Raw genomic sequence first — 19,705 nt, forward strand, 5'->3', positions numbered from 1 at the left:
CCATGACCAAGTTAAAAAAGAATCTGGCCCAATTCCTTGTGCAACACCAGCTGTAGCATGTATTAGGTGACACTTTCGTTCTCTTGGCGGTTGGAGGTTCTCCAAGGCGACGCCCTGCTGGCTTTGAGTCCGTAGAACCAATCCATAGACAAGTGAATGGAACTATAATTCTTAAGAACCACCAGTAGAATAAGGTAACATACATGGTGGGCTTCCCATCTTTTTTTTTTTTTTTTTAGAATGAATGAGCTGGAAGGGACCTTGGAGGTCTTCTAGTCCAGCCCCCTGCTCAAGCAGGAGATCCTACACCATCTCAGACAAGTGGCTGTTTAGTCTCTTCTTAAAAACCTCCAGTGATGAAGCGCCCACAACTTCTGAAGGCAAGCTGTTCCATTGATTAACTGTCCTCACTATTAGGTTTCTCCTTATTAATTTCTCCTTAATTCCAGGTTGCTTCTCTCCTTGATTAGTTTCCATCCATTGTTTCTTGTCCTGCCTTCTGGTGCTTTGGAGAATAATTTGACCCCCCTCTTCTTTGTGGCAGCCCCTCAAATACTGGAAAACTGCTATCACGTCACCCCTGGGCCTTCATTTCTCTAGACTAGCCATACCCAATTCCTGCAACCGTTCTTCAAGTGGTCTTCCGGGTGCACTTCAAGGTGTTGGTTACCACCTTTAAAGCGCTCCATGGCAGAGGACCTGGGTATTTGCAGGACCGCCTTCTGCCGCCGATAGCCTCCCACCGACCGGTACGCTCCCACAGAGAGGGACTCCTCAGGGTGCCGTCAGCCAGGCAATGTCGGCTGGCGACCCCCAGGGGGAGGGCCTTCTCTGTGGCAGCTCCTGCCCTCTGGAACGATTTGCCCCCGGAGATAAGAAGGATACCAGATCTCCAGGCCTTTCGCCGTGCCCTAAAAACTTTTCTTTTCCATCAAGCAGGGCTGGCGTGAACCCCCCCCTTTTTTTTTTTTTAGTTTTTTAGCTTTTTAGCTTTTAATCTGTCAATGGGTTTTAATTCGAATTGTTTTAAATTTGGGCCAAAGTATGTAAGTCTTTTAATAATTTTAAATTTTGTATTGTTATGTGTTTTAGTTCTGGCTGTGCACCGCCCTGAGTCCACTAGGAGCAGGGCGGTATACAAATTGAATTGAATGAATGAATGAATGAATGAATGAATGAATGAATGAATAAATAAATAAATAAATAAATAAATAAATAAATAAATAAATAAATAAATAAATAAATAAATAAATAAATAAAATGTTTTCATCTCCAGGCCTTTAATCATCTCAGTTGCTCTTCTTTCAAAGGAACCTCCTTCACTTGAATCTTTGCTGCTCCTTTTCTGCTCTCGCTGCTTTCTCTCCTACTGCAATTTCAGAAGGGGGGTTCCAATGTTACATTCACAACCCCCAAAAGAATATTTGGAACAGTGGTCCTGGAAGGATCAGGGGTTTTCTGGTTAGCTAGAAAACTAGCACCCACCCCTACTAGAACAGGGGTCAGCAATCTGTGGCTCTGGAGCCGCATGTGGCTCTTTCACCCCTCTGCTGCGACTCCCTGTCACTCAAAATATGCGTCACGGCCGCCAATGTGCGACACCCGCCGGCACGCAATTTATTGGCTGTTCAACCCCTGGTAGGCCAACCATGGATAAATCCAAGAAAAGAAAAGTTTCAGAAGAAAACAGAATGTTTAATTCAACTACATATGCTAGTTTTGGGGCCGCTCAAGAAATAGTCAGGCACGGGAAGGGTTTTGTGGCTCCCGGTGTTTTCTTTTCTGTGGGAAATGGGTCCAAATGGCTCTTTGAATGTTTAAGGTTGCAGAGCCCTCTCCTAGAAGAATGAAATATTTTAGGAAATATTAAAAAGGCAGAATATTATATTTCCCCTAAAAGAGAAATAGAAATCTTAAGGGAGACAGAAACTCAGAGCTTCAGCCCCCCTGCCCCCAGCAGATATTTGGTGCCCATTGAGAAGGACTGGGCCAGCCTATCTACAAGACACAAGACCTTCAGCCTCAGGGTGATGGGATTAGCCCTCACTCAAGATCCAAACCAGGGCAAAGCCATTAAGACACAATAGGAAATGCCCAACACCCTTTCAGAACACAAGCCTCTTCATTGCATCACCCAGCAAGCTTCAACCAAGCTTGACTCAGAAAACCTACAAGGTTAGCTATGACCCCAATAGCTTGCACAGGAACAGGAAGCTCAATTTCAAAGCCCAAGGGAGGGTATAAATAACCCTCACTCTCGCTAGTGGTGGGATTCAACTAGTCCTCTGCCCTAATGACTGGATGGATGGGGTGGCCATGGTGGGCATGGCCAGGGGATGTGACAGGCAGCACTCTGCCTCCTGCACCCCCCTGGGAGCAAAAACGGGCCATGGGGGGGGGGAAACGCCGCTCCGCCCGGTGCCCCGTTTTGGGCCTGGTAGGCCTCTCTGCAGCCTCCTGGGAGCAAAAATGGGCTGCGGGGGGTCACCACTCCCCCCCACGCCTCGTTCTGGGTCTGGTAGGCCTGGCACTTACCTGGGGGCCAAAACAGGGGGCGTGGGGACTCCTGGAAGGGGTGGGCCAGAAAAATAACAAACGGTTCGTCGGAACCAGCCCAAACCGGTTGAATCCCACCACTGCTCTCCATTCCATGTGGTCAGTTGCCCAGGACCTCAAACCCATGTGGTCCTGTTCATCAATTTCCAATCAGCCTCCATGTTTCCAGTGTCTTTCTCCCCGCTTGGAACTGAACCAAGTGGATATTTCTTCCGACACCGGCCTTCCGTCAAAAACCACCCTTGGGCAGACCAGCTTTCGTTCAAAAAGCACACCTCACATCCTCCGCCAACTGCCCACAGGTCTCTCCTGAAGCCCCCAGCGCTGCACTTCACATGTTTGCACATGTGAATGCCTTTTATGCTTTGGATCAGGGTCAAGGCAGTAGCACGTGCTTGTCAGGAGCTGCTTGTACAGGATTCCTTCCCTGTTTTGACACAACATTTTCCCAAGGGTGCGTAGACTTGTTTCTTTTCCCCTGGCCATCAAAGAGCGTAATCTCTTCTGCTGAAATAAGGGATTATCCAGCAGCTCCCGCATAAAAGGATTACATAAACAAGGGCCTTTTGTGACGCAGAAACAAAGTCCCAAATCAGCCCTCCTTTCCACCCTATGAGCCCCAGAAGGAAGCTCCAGAAGACGTTGCTGCTACATTCCTCAAGACCCAATTAAACACTAATTACAGCTCTTAGTTAACTAAATAGTAATTGCCTAGGAACAGTTTTGCCTGGCAATGAATATGCGTTGGTTTTGTTCTTACTTAAAGAAGTCAAAGAATTTATAGAATACAGAATAACGGAGTTGGAAGGGATCTTGGAGGTCTTGTAATCCAACCCTCTGTTCGAGCAGAAGAACCTATACCAGGGGTGTCCAATCTTTAAGACTCGTGGGCTTCAATTCCCAGAATTCCCCAGCCAGTGTGGCTGATTGAGGAATTCTGGGAGTTGAAGTCCACAGGTCTTAAAGTTGCCAAGGTTGTCTTATACCAGTGATGGCTAACCTTTTTGCCGTCGCGTACCAAAAGCGGGGGGAGCATGGGGGGTTGCACGAGCGCATGGGATAAATAATCACTCTGGGCTACCAATGTAGGAATTCCAATATTCAGTTAAAATGAGGGCTGGTTTGGTCTAGTGGTTAAGGCACCAGGCTAGGAAAGCAGGAGACTGTGAGTTCAAGTCCCACCTTAGTGCTGTGAATCAGATCCACATAGTTAATATTAAATGTAAAACAGTTCCAAAAGACAGATTTTATTAAAAGAGCTGAGAATTAACTCATTCTCAGTTTATTCCAAATTAAATGAAAGCAAATTCTTCAAAACACCATTCTTCAGTTTATCTCTGACCTTGGGATAATTAGGCAAACTGCCAAAGGCTTTTCTTGGCAACAGTTCAGGAACAGAAAATGCTGACAAGAAAGAAATACATCCACACACGAAGCAAATCTCTCAACGGTTGTTTTCTGGCAAAAAGGCCAAGAGCCATTGCTGGTCTTTTAAGCCTTATGGGAGGGGCCAATCATCTCCTGGTCTTACTCCCAAGTCGTCCTCTCTGCTTTAGCTGCTCTTGCCTTCTGGCAGCTCTTCTCATACGTGCACTAGGAACAGGCTCCTCCTGTTCCTCTGCCTCTCTGTTGTCCGCCTCTGGAGGCTCCGGAGTCCGTGCATCGCTCCCTGATGGCCCTGGCCCCATCTCTCCCTCCGACACAGAGCCCTCATCCGGGCCTTCCTCAGCCTCCAGGATTGGCCCATGTTCTTCCTCAGCCTCCTCACTATCTGACTCTGCTGCCAGCTCCGCAGGCTGCTGGCGAACCACAACACTTAGCCATGAAAACCAGCTGGATGATTTGGGGCCAATCATCAATCGACTTTGAGTTCTAGTCCTACCTTGGCCATGAATGCCAGCTGGGTGACCTTGAGCCAATCACCAGAGACTACACGTTCTAGTCCCGTCTTAGCCATGAAACCCAGCTGGATGAGTTTGGGCCAGTCCCTCTTCATCAGCCCAACGCATCTCACAGGGTTGTTGTTTTGGGGAAATAGGAGGGAGGGAGGTACACTGGCCACCTTGAGTTAAATAAAAAGAAATCAAATCAAACAAATGTTGGATCTCCAAGATTGGAAGTTTTGGGTAAGAGAGGCCCAATGCTCAAGGTCCGCAAAATAATGCACGTTGGAGGCCATACTTGCAATCAAAGGCCTGAAGAGGGACAGTGTTTGCACAGGTGTCCAAAAAAATAAAAAAGGTGACTGCATAAACAAAACCTTTTTTTTAAACACGCATCACATTTGCAATGCAAATAAGAGCCTTGGTAGTACAGTGGTCTAAGGCACCCTGTTATTAAGCTGGTTATTAAGACCAGCTGCCTGCAATTACTGCAGGGTTCGAATCTCTCCAAGGCTCAAGGTCGACTCAGCCTTCCATCCTTTCTAAGGTAGGTAAATTGGGGACCCAGTTGTGGGGGCAATAAGCTGACTTTGTATAAATATACAAAAAAGGATGAAGGCTATTGCTGAGCACATTGTAAGCCGCCCTGAGTCTCCGGAGAAGGGTGGCATATAAATCAAATTTAAAAAAATTAAAAAAAAATAAAAACTAATAAAAAAGGGGGTGGGGCTTGGTTGCATGATTACAGATGCCACTTTGATTTTTTTTTGACACACACACACACCCAGGCATGTGTGGCTACTCTCCCATCTCCACCCCTTGCAAAAGCTAGAAAGAAACTGCTTTTAATCTTTTAATGTCCAATATGGACCACAGACTCTTACCCGTCCAGAGCCTTAAGCAGTGGCAGGATTCAAATAATTTAACAACCGGTTCTCTGCCCTAATGACCAGCTGGGTAGGTGTGGCTCAGTGGTCATGTGACTATGTGGGCATAGCCAACTCAACATCATTCACGCTGATAGGCACTTCGCCTTAGCTGTTACAATGTAATAACCAGAGAGGCAGTTTCTGTAAGCAGGGCAATAAAGATTAGGCTAGAAACACCACCAGAATGTTTCCTTCGTGCCTTCCTTACAGGATTAGCCCTGTAAAGTGGAAAAAAACAAAATAAGATTTCTTCCAACAACCGGTTCTCCGAACTGCTTAGAAAGTTAACAGCCGGTTCTCCCGAATAGGTGCGAACTGGCTGAATCCCACCACTGGCCTTAAGTATCCACACACACCCCCAACAACTTAAATGTGGCTCCCCTGAGCCGGCAGCATTTGAATTATCAGCACAAAACAATGTGGAAAACATAAAATCTACAGGGAGAAGTCTGTAAAATGTAATTTTAACATAGCGGAGATGTACGTTCTCCTGACCAATATCCATATCTATTTAAAGCAAGCTGCTAGCACATCATAAAAAAGCCATGAAAAAAATGGTACATATTCCTGGCTTGGCATCCTTTGCGTGTGCTATGATTTATGGTTTATTTAAGCCAAGTACCAATGGAGCCAACTCCATCTCATTCAACATCCTAGTTAACAAGGCTGCCAGGCTCAAGGAAGCAAAAGAACGACACACGGAGTTACTTCCGAGTAGTTCCTTTATGGTTGTCCGCTCACAGACAGAATCTTGCCAGGCTAAAGCAACTACAGGTAACCCTCAACTTACAACAGTTCATTCATTCAAAGTTACAACAGCACTGGAAAAAAGTGACTTATAACCGGTACTCCAAGCTACTTTTTCACACTTGGCATCCCTGTGGTCATGTGATCAATCAAACTTTCGATGCTCGGCAACTGGTTCATATTTAGGACGGTTGCAGTGCCCTTGGGTCACATGATCCAGTGGTGGGTTTCAAAAATTTTTATTAGCGGTTCTGTGGGTGTGGCTTGACGGGCGTGGCGTGGCTTGGTGGGCGTAGCTTGGTGGGTGTGGCAGGGGAAGGATACTGTAAAATCTCCATTCCCACCCCACTCCAGGGGAAGGATACTGTAAAATCACCATTCCCACCCTACTCCAGGGGAAGGATACTGTAAAATCACCATTCCCACCCCACTCCAGGGGAAGGATACTGTAAAATCACCATTCCCTCCCCACTCCAGGGGAAGGATACTGTAAAATCTCCATTCCCTCCCCACTCCAGGGGAAGGATACTGTAAAATCTCCATTCCTTCCCCACTCCAGGGGAAGGATACTGTAAAATCTCCATTCCCACCCCACTCCAGGGGAAGGATACTGTAAAATCACCATTCCCTCCCCACTCCAGGGGAAGGATACTGTAAAATCTCCATTCCCTCCCCACTCCAGGGGAAGGATACTGTAAAATCTCCATTCCCACCCCACTCCAGGGGAAGGATACTGTAAAATCTCCATTCCCACCCCACTCCAGGGGAAGGATACTGTAAAATCACCATTCCCACCCCACTCCAGGGGAAGGATACTGTAAAATCACCATTCCCACCCTACTCCAGGGGAAGGATACTGTAAAATCACCATTCCCACCCCACTCCAGGGGAAGGATACTGTAAAATCACCATTCCCTCCCCACTCCAGGGGAAGGATACTGTAAAATCTCCATTCCCTCCCCACTCCAGGGGAAGGATACTGTAAAATCTCCATTCCTTCCCCACTCCAGGGGAAGGATACTGTAAAATCTCCATTCCCACCCCACTCCAGGGGAAGGATACTGTAAAATCACCATTCCCTCCCCACTCCAGGGGAAGGATACTGTAAAATCTCCATTCCCTCCCCACTCCAGGGGAAGGATACTGTAAAATCTCCATTCCCACCCCACTCCAGGGGAAGGATACTGTAAAATCTCCATTCCCACCCCACTCCAGGGGAAGGATACTGTAAAATCACCATTCCCACCCCACTCCAGGGGAAGGATACTGTAAAATCACCATTCCCTCCTCACTCCAGGGGAAGGATGCTGTAAAATCTCCATTCCCTCCTGATCAGCTAGGACTCGAGAGGCAGAGAATAGATGGGGGCGGGGCCAGTCAGAATTTTTACTACCGGTTCTCCGAACTACTCAAAATTTCCGCTACCGGTTCTCCAGAACTGGTCAGAACCTGCTGAAACCCACCTCTGACATGATCCCCTTTTGCGACCCCCTGAAAAGCAAAGTCAAGGGAGAAGCCAGATTGACTTAATAACCGTGTGACTAATTTAACAACTGCAGTGACTTTGGCAAGAAAGTTTGTTCAATGGGGCAAAACTCACTTCACAAGTTAAAATAGAATGAGCTGGAAGGGACCTTGGAGGTCTTCTAGTCCCAGCCCCTTGCTCAAGCAGGAGACCCTACACCATTTCAGACAACTGACTGTTCAGACTCTTCTTAAAAGCCTCCAGTGATGAAGCGCCCACAACTTCTGGTGGCAAGCTGTTCCACTGGTTAATTGTCCTCACTGTTAGGAAGTTTCTTGTTAATTCCAGGTTGCTCCTCTCCTTGATTACTTTCCATCCATTGCTTCTTTGTCCTGTCTTCTGGTGCTTTGGAGAATAATTTGACCCCCTCCTCTTTGTGGCAGCCCCTCAAATACTGGAAGACTACTATCATGTCACCCCTAACTCTTCTTTTCTTTAGACTAGCTAAACCCAAATCCTGCAGCCATTCTTCCTATGTTTTAGTCTCCAGGGGCCTTTGATCATCTTAGCTGCTCTTCTCTGAACTTTTTCCAAAGTCTCAACATCCGTTTTGCAGTAGGGTGACCAAAATTGGTTGCAGTATTAAGTGTCTCACATAACATAAATTTTGGGCTCAGTTGTGGTTGCAAGTCAAGGACTGCCTGTATTGCGTAACTATAGATCTATTCTTGGAACTGGTAGGGAAGAGTTGCCTTCGCCCTCTTCCTTCCTGCCCACCAACCATTCCATGTTTTGCTGTCTCTTTGCCCTCTGCCCTCCCTCCTGCAACTTAACACTTACATTCCACCCCACACAGCTTAGTGTGTGTCTACCGCATCCATCCTTCTCATTTGTCCGCCTGGCCTCCTTGCTTTTCACCTCCATCCAGCTTTGCCAGAGCCCAGAGCTCAAATTTCTAAGCTGCTGCCAAGATTATGTCATCAGTTTGTCTGGACGGCTCGTCTTAATTCTAACACTGTTCGATGTCCTGCCAGACAGCCTTGGACTGGAGCTGTTCAGAATTTGTGATGCAGGCGCCATGCCGTGAGCTCCCTTTCCTGTGTTAGCCCTCTGTGTGAATCCCACACCTCGACGCTTCTTCCTCTTTAAAAGAGCTGAAGAAGCTTCTTGGATGAGAAGTGAAATGTCTTCAAAGAAAAACCAGAAAGTCCAATTGCCTCTTGAAAAAAGCACCTTTGGGACAACCATGACCAGGAGGACCGAGAATCTCCATAGACATTTAGCGATGCACTTTGGGATGAATCCTCTTCGAATGGTGCAGGAGTATGAACGGATTTCCAGAGGAAAAATTGCAGACTACAGGAACCATTTGCACTACTCAGGTGACCCTGAGGATCAGTGGTGGGTTCCGCCCGGTTCCACCGAGCTGGTAGTGGTGACGATATGACGTCACCGAACCAGTTCTGCCCCCCCACCCTCTCATTATTCTTACCTTTTATTTGGCCCCACCCCCAACCGATTGCTGCCTCCTGAGTCCCAGCTGATCAGCTAGAAGGAAAAAAACTGTTTAAACTCTTGCCTCGGGGCTTCAAAGGGCCGCCCTACAGCTGATCAGTGTTAAAAGGCAGTGTGGTGGTAGACCGGTGCCTGCAAAAAACAAATGGGTAGACCGGTGCCTGCAAAAATAAACGGGTAGATCGGTACAGCTCTGCAAGCAGTTAAAAGCCTGGTAGACCAGTACCTCTGCTGAATCCTAAAGAATTGTCACGTGACCATCAAGCCATGCCCACAAAATAAGCCACGCCCACAGAACCGGTATTAAAAAATTTTAGAACCCACCCCTGCTGAGGATACAGACAAACTTCCAAATGGCCTCAATGACCCTCTAAAAGGATGCAAATGACCAGCTCTGTCTGCAAGGAATATATATATATATATATATATATATATAAGAGCCTTGGTAGTACAGTGGTCTACAGCACCCTGTTATTAAGACCAGCTGCCTGCAATTACTGCAGGTTCAAATCTCGCCAGGCTCAAGGTTGACTCAGCCTTCCATCCTTTCTAAGGTAGATGAAATGAGGACCCAGATTGTGGGGGGCAATAAGCTGACTTTGTATAAATATACAAAAAAGGATGAAGGCTATTGCTTAGCACATTGTAAGCCGCCCTGAGTCTCCGGAGAAGGGCGGCATATAAATCAAATTTTTTTTAAAAAATCCTTCTATTCCCTCACCACCCAGCCAGAGCTGAAGAAGCTTCTTGGATGAGAAGCGAAACATCTTCAAAGAAAAACCAGAAGGTTCAATTGCCTCCTGAAAAATAAGCACCTTTGGGACAACCAGGACCTGGAGGACTGAGAATCTCCATAGCAATTAGCTATGCACTCTTTGAATTGTGTGGGATTATGAACGGGTTTCCAGAAAAATTGCAACTACAGGAGCCATTAAGAGCTTTTGTTTGAGATGTAGACAACACAAACTCACCCCCAACAGGCTCCACCTCAGAGGTGGGTTTCAGCAGGTTCTGACCAGTTCTGGAGAACCGGTAGTGGAAATTTTGAGTAGTTCGGAGAACTGGTAGTAAAAATTCTGACTGGCCCAGCAGCCCCCATCTATTCTCTGCCTCCCAAGTCCCAATTGATCGGGAGGAAATGGGGATTTTGCAGTAACCTTCCCCTGCCACGCCTGTCAGGGCGCTGATTAATCCCATTTTGCTTTTGGGTAATCGCACCTTGATTTAGAGACATGGATCGTGGCATTTTCCTTGTGTATACCTTTGTAAGAAAATAAACCCCGAAGATATTTTTTTTAAGGAAAAACTCATTTATTTGTTATAAAGAAAATAAAATATCTAACTATCTAAAATAATTACATTTTTGCAAAGTTCCTGCCGGCTATTTCTCAGCAGCCAGACTTCTCTGGCAAGAGAACAAAGAAGAAGTGTGAAGTAGAAAGAAAGGAATGCGGATATATGTAGTTAGCTTAGTGATAACAAAATTGGCAAGCTACGGAAAGTCTGACAGTCCAGAAATAATGAGCTTTGCTGGTAAATACAAAAACGCAGTGACAACGCCCACCAAGCCACGCCCACCAAGCCATGCCACGCCCCACCAAGCCACACCCACAGAACCGGTAGTTAAAGTTTTTGAAACCCACCTCTGCTCCACCTGTCTTCAACAGGGAAGGGAAGCAGGGCAGAAAATATCCTGCAGAAAGCACAGCTCCAACTCCTCAATGAAAGAACAAGGCAGATTAATTTCACAATTGAGGTTTTGAAAGAGAGAGTGGAACACCTACACCAAGAGCTGAAATCACTTCTACCAACAGAAGTTTTGGAACAGGTCATAGAATTGATAAAGAAGGCACAACTTTTTTTCACAGCTGAAGAAGCTTCTTGGATGAGGAGTGAAATGTCTTCAAAGAAAAACCAGAAAGTCCTGTTGCCTCTTGGAAAAAAAAAAATCACCTTTGGGAGCCATGACCTGGAGGACTGAGAATCTCCATAGACGTTCCCCTTTTACTATTTTCAAAAGATTTTCCCAGCGGCCCAAGATGTCAGATTTGAAGAAGCAACGACAGCTATCTTTGCAGAACGTGCATATTCAGTTTTGACTCCATTCAATTTGGTTGGGTTCATTTGTTATGGAATGATAGGACCAAACAACATTCCTGGGTCAGCCAGAGACAGTTTATTGCGCAGTTTCAGAATCAGATTTGTATCTGCAATTCTGAACCAAGAAGAGCTCTGATACAACTGCTTTTATACATCTCCAAGACAAAGGATTTTGTGGGCACAGCAGTTTTCCATATATGGTTAACATACATTTGTTACATTATAATTGACACTTTCTGATTACTAAATTCCTTCATTATTTTCTAGTTCATAAGATTATCTTAGCTAAACAACCTTCCTCAGTTCTGTGATTGCTGATGCGTAGATTCATGGCTGCTTTGGATAATAAGTAACTTTTTGTTTCAGATGGATGTCTTTGCATCCTTGACAGCTAGGCCCCACAGAAGATATATATTACCAAGAATGGAATTTAGCTGACTTAGTGTAATCTCTAAACAAGCACTTTTCTTTCTTATAATAATGTGAATAAAGAGGGTCCTTCAGCGTTCATATAGCTGACCCTGTACTATTCCTACATCATTCACATTACGTTCAGTACACTAAGCCAGAGATTAACCAAGTCTCCTTAAATGGTTTGTATGTAAACCTAGCCAGGGGCTTAGCATGTGGGTTTGAAGGTGTGTCTGTCAGGCTTCACTCATTCTCTTTAGGAAAAGCATTCGAGCTTGGCCACCATTCAGCAGAACAAGGCAACTGGTGACGAATGCCTTGAAAACTTCAGAAAATAGTTTCTATTATTTATTAAATTGACTTATATCACTACCAAACTCACACTTGGACCTTCTCAGTAATGTACATTAAAAATCAACAATATCAACCCCCTCAGCAACTCCCAACATCATGGCGGTGACAAACCAAGCCAATGGATCATCTCCAAACTAACTTGGGGTCTCCAGGCCCCTTGACAAAATCATGTCCTTTCAGGCCTTTCAGAAAAAGAGCAAGGGGCAGCAGCCTTATTTCCAAGGGAATCAAAGGAGAGGGAGCCACTACAGAAAAGGCCCTTCTTGTAGGTCCCGTCATGTGTACTTCCTTAATAGATGGGACTCACAACATAACCAACTTTCCCATTTTGGTGGGCTGGATAGATAACTCCTACTCTATAAAGTGTCAGGCCTGGAAGCCATCTTTTGTATTAGGCCTTCAGACCTGCCACGTTTACTACTGTGGGAAACTGGGAGGGGGGATTGTATGGAGCATGGGTGATATATATAGTCATAGTAACATTCTTTTCTCAAGAAGTCAAGGACATCTTGCCCTGCACCTGGCGGGCTGGAATTGGGAGGCATCTCCAGTTGGGACGGTATTTTGTTTTTGTTTGTTTTTGGTTTTTTTTATTAAAAAGCTTTACAAAAGGTTTACATGTTTATTCCCCCCTTCCCTACCACCCCCACCCCTCCCCTCCCTTACCCCCACCACCCCTCCCACCACCCCTTCCCTTTCCCGTCCACCCACCTCCCCCCCCTCTTCCCAGAACAAATTACAGGGTATAACATTTAGTTGGGACAGTATTTTGATTGGACCATGTGATGTGAGTGTTGGGCAGCGGCTTGGATTTTTCGTTGGGTGGGGAAAACCTGGAAGCTTTCAGATTCTGGTTTTCCCAGATGTGCCAATATGACATCTCTAATAAAATGTAGCTTTGAGGAATTTCAAGTCTCTTGAGTTTTTTTTCGTTGGGGGTCTTACTTGGAACCCTGACATAAAGCCTTACTAGGACCAGTTTTGGTCACCACAATGTAAAAAAAGATGTTGAGACTCTAGAAAGAATGCAGAGAAGAGCAACAAAGAGGATTAGGGGACTGGAGACTAAAACATATGAAGAACGGTTGCAGGAACTGAGAATGGCTAGTCTAGGGAAGAGAAGGACCAGGGGAGACATGATAGAAGTCTTCCAATATTTGAGGGGCTGCCACAGAGAGGAGGAAGGGGGTCAAGCTATTTTCCAAAGCACCCGAAGGCCAGACAAGGAATAATGGATGGAAACTGAACAAGGTGAGATTCAACCTGGAAATAAGGAGGAATTTTCTGACAGTGAGAGCAATCAACCCATGGAACAGAACTTGCCTTCGGAAGTCATGGGAGCTTCATCACTGGAGGCCTTCAAGAAGAGACTGGATTGCCATCTGTCAGAAATGGTGTAGAGTCTCCTGCTTCGGCAGGGGGTTGGACTAGATCAGTGGTCCCCAACCTTTTTATCGCCGCGGCCCGCTGAGCGCGCGCAGGGGTGGGGGCACGGCCCAGGAGCTTTTGCGCACAGCCCATTGCGCACGGCCCAGGAGCTTTTGCGCACGGCCCAGGAGCCTTTGCGCTGCAGCGTTCATGTCCCCCGGCCGCTGCGCGGCCCGGTGCCAGGTACTCCACAGCCCGGCACCGGTCCGCGGACCGGGGGTTGGGGACCACTGGACTAGATGACCTACAAGGTCCCTTCCAACTCTGTTAATCTGTTATTCAATAAACCATAGTAACCTCAGCATGATGAGGGAACTCAATCTATAATGGTGGTGGAGTCTTTCCTGCAAATGGGGCCAGCTTTCCATCCCTTCTCAAGAACCTTGGAGACCATAACCTTGCAAGAAAGCACACCTTACTTTAAAGTTACCCAGTGGCTGCATTCACACACAATACTTAATCAGGTGAGTTAGAAAAACAGACTTAGCAACTGTATTCACCCAACCCAAGATTATTTTTATATTTTGTGGACTAGCTTGATGTGAAGCTGAGTCCACCTCACTAATTTATGGTTCAGGGAATTGGGCACAGGTCCCCAAAGGGACTGATTTAATAATTAAGCACGTAGTATGAAGGGATGATAATTTTTGCAGCTCAAGAGGGAATAACATTCAGGCTTCCTCCCTTTTTATTTAACAAAAAATGATTGAGTGGATTTTGGAAGTTTTAAAAATGGAATCTTGGAAGTCGTGCTGCAGAGCGGAGGGTTGGATTCCAAATTGCCTAAAAATAGCATCAAGAACAGGGTGACTTTCTGTACAAATCCAGGTATCATGTTTAGCATTCTGGAACTAACCATGAGAGTTAGCATTTCCTTCTGCCAACCTGCATCACTTTTTCTCGTAGCGTCATTGGTGTATTTTTAGTAAAACATTAGCAAGGTAGATCTTACAAGACTAGAGTTTGAGTTCTATACCGTACTTTTTTGACCACGTCGATATAGTTAATTCTATTAATGGCACCGATCTTAATTTCCACATTTAATTCTTGGCTTTGCTTTCAGTTGCACCGATTTGGTTTATATTCTGCATTTCTTAGGTCGTTGTGAATGGCTCAAAGTTAGTAAAAATAGTTCTCGACTTAACAACTATTTATTTGTGTTTGTTTATTTGTTTGTTTGTTTGTTTAGCAACTGTTCAAACTTACCACAGTACTAAAAAGGCAATTCGTTCACCTGTGGTTGTACTTACAGGGGGTGGCATGGTGGCTCAGTGGTTAAGACGCTGGGCTTGTCAACTGGAAAGCCAGCTGCTTGGGTTCGAGACCTGAGCTGCACATGATGGGGTGAGCTCCTGTCCTCGCTCCAGCTCCTGCCAACCTAGCAGTTTGAAAGCATGCAAATCAGTGGTAGGTTGCTCCCGGTTCTCCCCTGTTCGAGTAGTGATAGTTGTGGTGGCGGGACTTGGGAGGCTCCACCCACCCGCCCAGATATCATCAAAAACACTCTCTGCATGCACAGAAGCACCGAATGCTCGTGAAGCGAGCGCGCACCCTACCAATAGCGAACCGGTAGCGCCGGGATTTGAATCCCATTTGATGCAAATGCGAGTAGATAAAGAGGTACCATTTCGGTGTGGAGGAAACAGCACTCTGTGATGTCACGCTGGTCACATGACTGTGGAAATGTCTTTGGACAGCACTGGCTCAACGGCCTTGAAATGGAGATGAGCACCATCCCGTATAGTCAGCAACAACTAGCGATGTAAAATCCGCGGGGATTCATTTTTATTTTTATTTTTAATTTGATTTATATGCCGCCCTTCTCCGGAGACTCAGGGCGGCTTACAATGCGTTAAGCAATAGCCTTCATCCTTTTGTATATTTATACAAAGTCAGCTTATTGCCCCCACAAACTGGGTCCTTTTTTTTTTTACCTTTTTTATCTCACACTTACAAGCCTTGCAGCATCCCCACAGTCATGTGACCAAAATTTGGGTGCTTGGCAACCTGCATGTATTTATGATGATGGTTGCTGCAACCATCATAATGGTTATAACCATTTATGATGGTTGTAGCATCCCAGGATCATATACTCACCATTTGCAACCTTCCCAGGCAGCTTCTGGCCACCAAAGTCAATGGGGGAAGCTGGATTCAACTAACAACTGAAACAATTTGCTTAACAACCATGGCCGAAAAGGTCCTACAATTGGCACAACTCACTCAATAACCCCTTCAACAACAAAAGTCATGCCCCTAATTGTAACTAGTAGTGAAAGACTGCCTGTGCAAACAGAGAGGCAGGATAGGTAAACCTATCCTTTTTTTTTACTATTTTTTTATCTAAAAAAGAAAAGAAAATTGAAACAATATATGATTGTGATTTATAAACAAAAATTACTTAATTGGTGTTATATAAATGGCATGGTTTAATAGATAGAATTTAGGATAATTGGGAAATTGCATTAAATAGCATTATTTGAACTAAGAACTATGTTTAAATGTTAAATTGCTATATTTTTAAGATTAAAGATAAGATTTAAGTTTGATAAAGTAATAATGGAATAAAGATTTAATGAGCACTATGAAATATAAATATGTTTGAACTGTATTGTTAATAGTGAGGATTTAGGGTAAGAATTGTGAAATGTATTATGAGTCATTAACTGAATTCAGATTTAAGGTGGGTTAAGAGAAGGGTAATTGTTTTTATCAAGTAAATATGCGTAATTTTTTTTTTAAGATGGTATTAGTTGAATATGTGATTTAAGATTAAGAAATAAGTGTTATGGCAAAATAGAATAGACAAAATTTTGTTAAAGATGACAAAAAATTGAACAAATTGATGACCGGATCAAAGCTCTGTTCCGAAAAGATGTAATTTGTATGTTTGGAAAAAAATTAAAAAAAAAACTTTTTGCAAAAAAAAAGAAAAGAAAAGAAAAGAAAGGCAGGATAGAAATTCAGTAAGAAATATTTTAATGCCTACTGCATCATAGGGTGCAGTCAAAGAAGAATAGTTGTATATTTAAAACAGCATGGAAGCATCATGTTCTTTCTCATTGCACCTGGCACCCCAAAAACCTCACTTAGTGACTACTCACTTACTCGTTGACCATGCGGGTTGAAGAGGCAACCATATTTCCTGGGAAAGGTGGAAAAATGAGAGCAGGGAGGTTTCAGCAGAGCTACTTAATCTGAGAGCAATAAAGCTGTGCTTCCTAACTAATAGGATGCAGCTGTGTTTGGACTCTACCACATCTCATTGCAGAAGGAGAGGGCAGAGCCCTCTTCTTGGAAAAGTCATCAATGCAAATAGAATTAAACACCCCTATCTAGAAAATTGATAAATAGCAAGAGTGGGGGATATTTCCCCACTTATTTTTGACACCAAAAAGGGGTGAAATGTAAAATTTGTTACTACGGTTCTGTGGGCGTGGCTTGGTGGGGGTGGGGGTAATGTGACTGGGTTTTTTTAAAAAACTTTTCAAAGCATTTTTTCTAATGCTTTGAAAAGCCTCTGCCGATCAGGCAACTCAGCTGGGATCCTTTTCAAAGCATTTTTTTTACCACCTCTTCGGCCAAGAGGTTGCAGAAAAAAATGCTTTTAAAAGCCTCTGACGATCCCAGCTGAGCCGTGCGATCATCAGAGGCTTTTTTTTTTTTTACTTTTAAAAGCATTTTTTCATTGGAAGAGGTTGTAGAAAAAATGCTTTTAAAAGTAAAAAAAAGAAGAAAAGCCTCTGATGATCATGTGGCTCAGCTGGGCATGGTGGGGGAGGGGTGCAGGGATTTTTGCTACCGGTTCTCTGAACCACCCGCCACCATCGCTACCGGATCGAGCTATCCGGTCTGAACTGGGAGCATTTCACCCCTGCCACTACCCCATCTGGTTGGAAATGTTGTGCGTAGAAGGGATCTCAGAGACATAGCCAGGGGTGAGCTGCTGGGGGTTCGCTGGGGTTCAGGAGAACATCTAGCTAAGATTCTATGCAGTTCGGAGAACCCCCAAATCCCACCCCGCCTGTCCCAGAAGTCCCCACAGTGCTGTGGTGAAGACATTAGGCTAGAAAGTCAGAAGAAGTCTGAATTGTAGTCCAGCCTTAGGCGCGAAGCCAGCTGGGTGACCTTGGGCCAGTCATTCTCACAACCCGCAAGGGCAAACCATTTCTGAAAACCTTGCCAAGAAAACTGCTGGGACTCATCCAGCCAGTTGCCAGGAGTCAATAAGTGTCTCGTAGGCACAATAAAAGAAAGGAGAGACACAGACAGTACACGGGGGAGTTGGCAAGCCGTGAATGCATACCCCAATGGTTGCTATAGTTGGGTCTATGTAAGTGCTGAGCCTCTGAGATTTTTTTTGGGAGGGAGTCGCTTTCTTGAACTGCTCATGGGCCAATGCTGGCTTGCAGTGAGGGTGAACCGGTTAATGTTTTTTTCCCCGTAAGTAGTGCTAACCCAATTATCATAAATTTGGCCTTCTCTTGGCTGCAAGATAGAAGAATATACAGCATATATAGGGCAAAGTGCCTGATTATGAGAGAGCACACTCCGTCTTGGAATCCATGCGGGGAATCTAAACCTCTTTGGCTGGATTGTCTCGCTTCTCTGGAGAACAAGTAGACCCTAGCCATGACCTCTTTTAATTTTTAACCTTTGGGGAGCTGGTTCCCTCTCCTCTCTTCCCCAAAATGCAATAAGCCAGGTGGAGCCAGGTTAAAGGTAAAGGTAAAGGTTCCCCTCGCACATATGTGCTAGTCGTTCCCGACTCTAGGGGGCGGTACTCATCTCCGTTTCAAAGCCAACGAGCCAGCGCTGTCCAAAGACGTCTCCGTGGTCCTGTGGCCGGCATGACTCAACGCCAAAGGCGCACAGAACACTGTTCCCTTCCCACCAAAGGGGGTCCCTAATTTTTCTACTTGCATTTTTTACGTGCTTTCGAACTGCTAGGTTGGCAGATGCTGGGACAAGGAACGGGAGCTCCCTTTTTTTTTTACTACCTATTGCCGGTATTTTTGTGTAAAGTGTGATAGTTTGTTTTGGAGCCCTCTGTGACTCTGTGAGGTTCTTGCTTGCCATTTTGTGTGAAGTCCAGCTGCTTTGGCATTGTGTGTGAGTCAGTTGTGTAGTTTTTGTGTTATTTTTGTGTAAAGTGTGATAGTTGGTTTTCCGGATCACATGACCACCAAGCAACGCCCATCCAGTCACATGACCACCAAGCCAAGCCATGCCCACCCACCAAGCCACGCCCACAGAACCGGTAGGGAAAATTTTTGAATTTCACCATTGCCTAGAATTATATTCTATTCCCTGAACCTTTATGCTTTGAACAGAGGAAGGAAACTAGCTTTGCTTCCCCTCTGCAAAATAAAAAAAAATTTAAAAACAAAAAAAATTGCTTTTGCAGCCTGTCGCTGGTCGCCTAGCTCAGCAACATGATACCTCACGATGGAACCGGCTGGACAAGTGACAGCTAATAAACTGGCAGCATTGGCTGAGACTGCAGAAGTGGAATTTGCAATCGTCATCACCCTAAATATACCAGATCCCCAAGTGCCTATTTAAATGTTACATGTTCTTTCTCTCTGCTTTGTCTGGTGGTCCAGGAATTCAAAAGTTGGCCAACGCATTTATTTTTAGCCAGGGTTTGGATCACCTTACTGATCTTGCTTCAGACCAGTGCAGCATTGTGCAATGAGAGTCATTTAGAGCGCTGGGACCTCTGGGCATCTCCCAAATTGAAGGCGGAGGCAATAGGCCCTGGGAAAGGGGTACAGAGAAGACGTGTTTGCGTGCTACATGGATTCAGAAAGTTTGATTAAGTGGATGAGGGTCATTTTTTAATCCCAGTGTGCACTGATCTGGAACCTTTGGCTGACATTGTCTTCTTTAATGGAAATTTGCTTGGATTTGGAGAAAGCATTTGTACTCATATTTAAGCAGCATTCCAGCTGGAGGCACGTATAGCAATGTATCATAAAGTATGGTTTTCATACTATATGGGACTGGACTTGCTAACACGAGAAGTTAACTGTTTGTAATCAGGGGTGGGTTCTAAATTTTTTTACTACCGGTTCTGTGGGCGTGGCTTATTTTGTGGGTGTGGCTTGATGGTCATGTGACAATTCTTTAGGATTTAGCAGAGGTACTGGTCTACCAGGCTTTTAACTGCTTGCAGAGCTGTACCCGTCTACCCATTTCTTTTTGCAGGCACTGGTCTACTCATGTATTTTTGCAGGCACTGGTCTACCCATTTATTTTTGCAGGCACTGGTCTACTCATGTATTTTTGCAGGCACTGGTCTACCTATTTATTTT

Source organism: Pantherophis guttatus, chromosome 11 (assembly GCF_059756535.1).
Source record: "Pantherophis guttatus breed Tessera chromosome 11, ASM5975653v1, whole genome shotgun sequence".
NCBI classification, from domain to species: Eukaryota; Metazoa; Chordata; class Lepidosauria; order Squamata; family Colubridae; genus Pantherophis; species Pantherophis guttatus.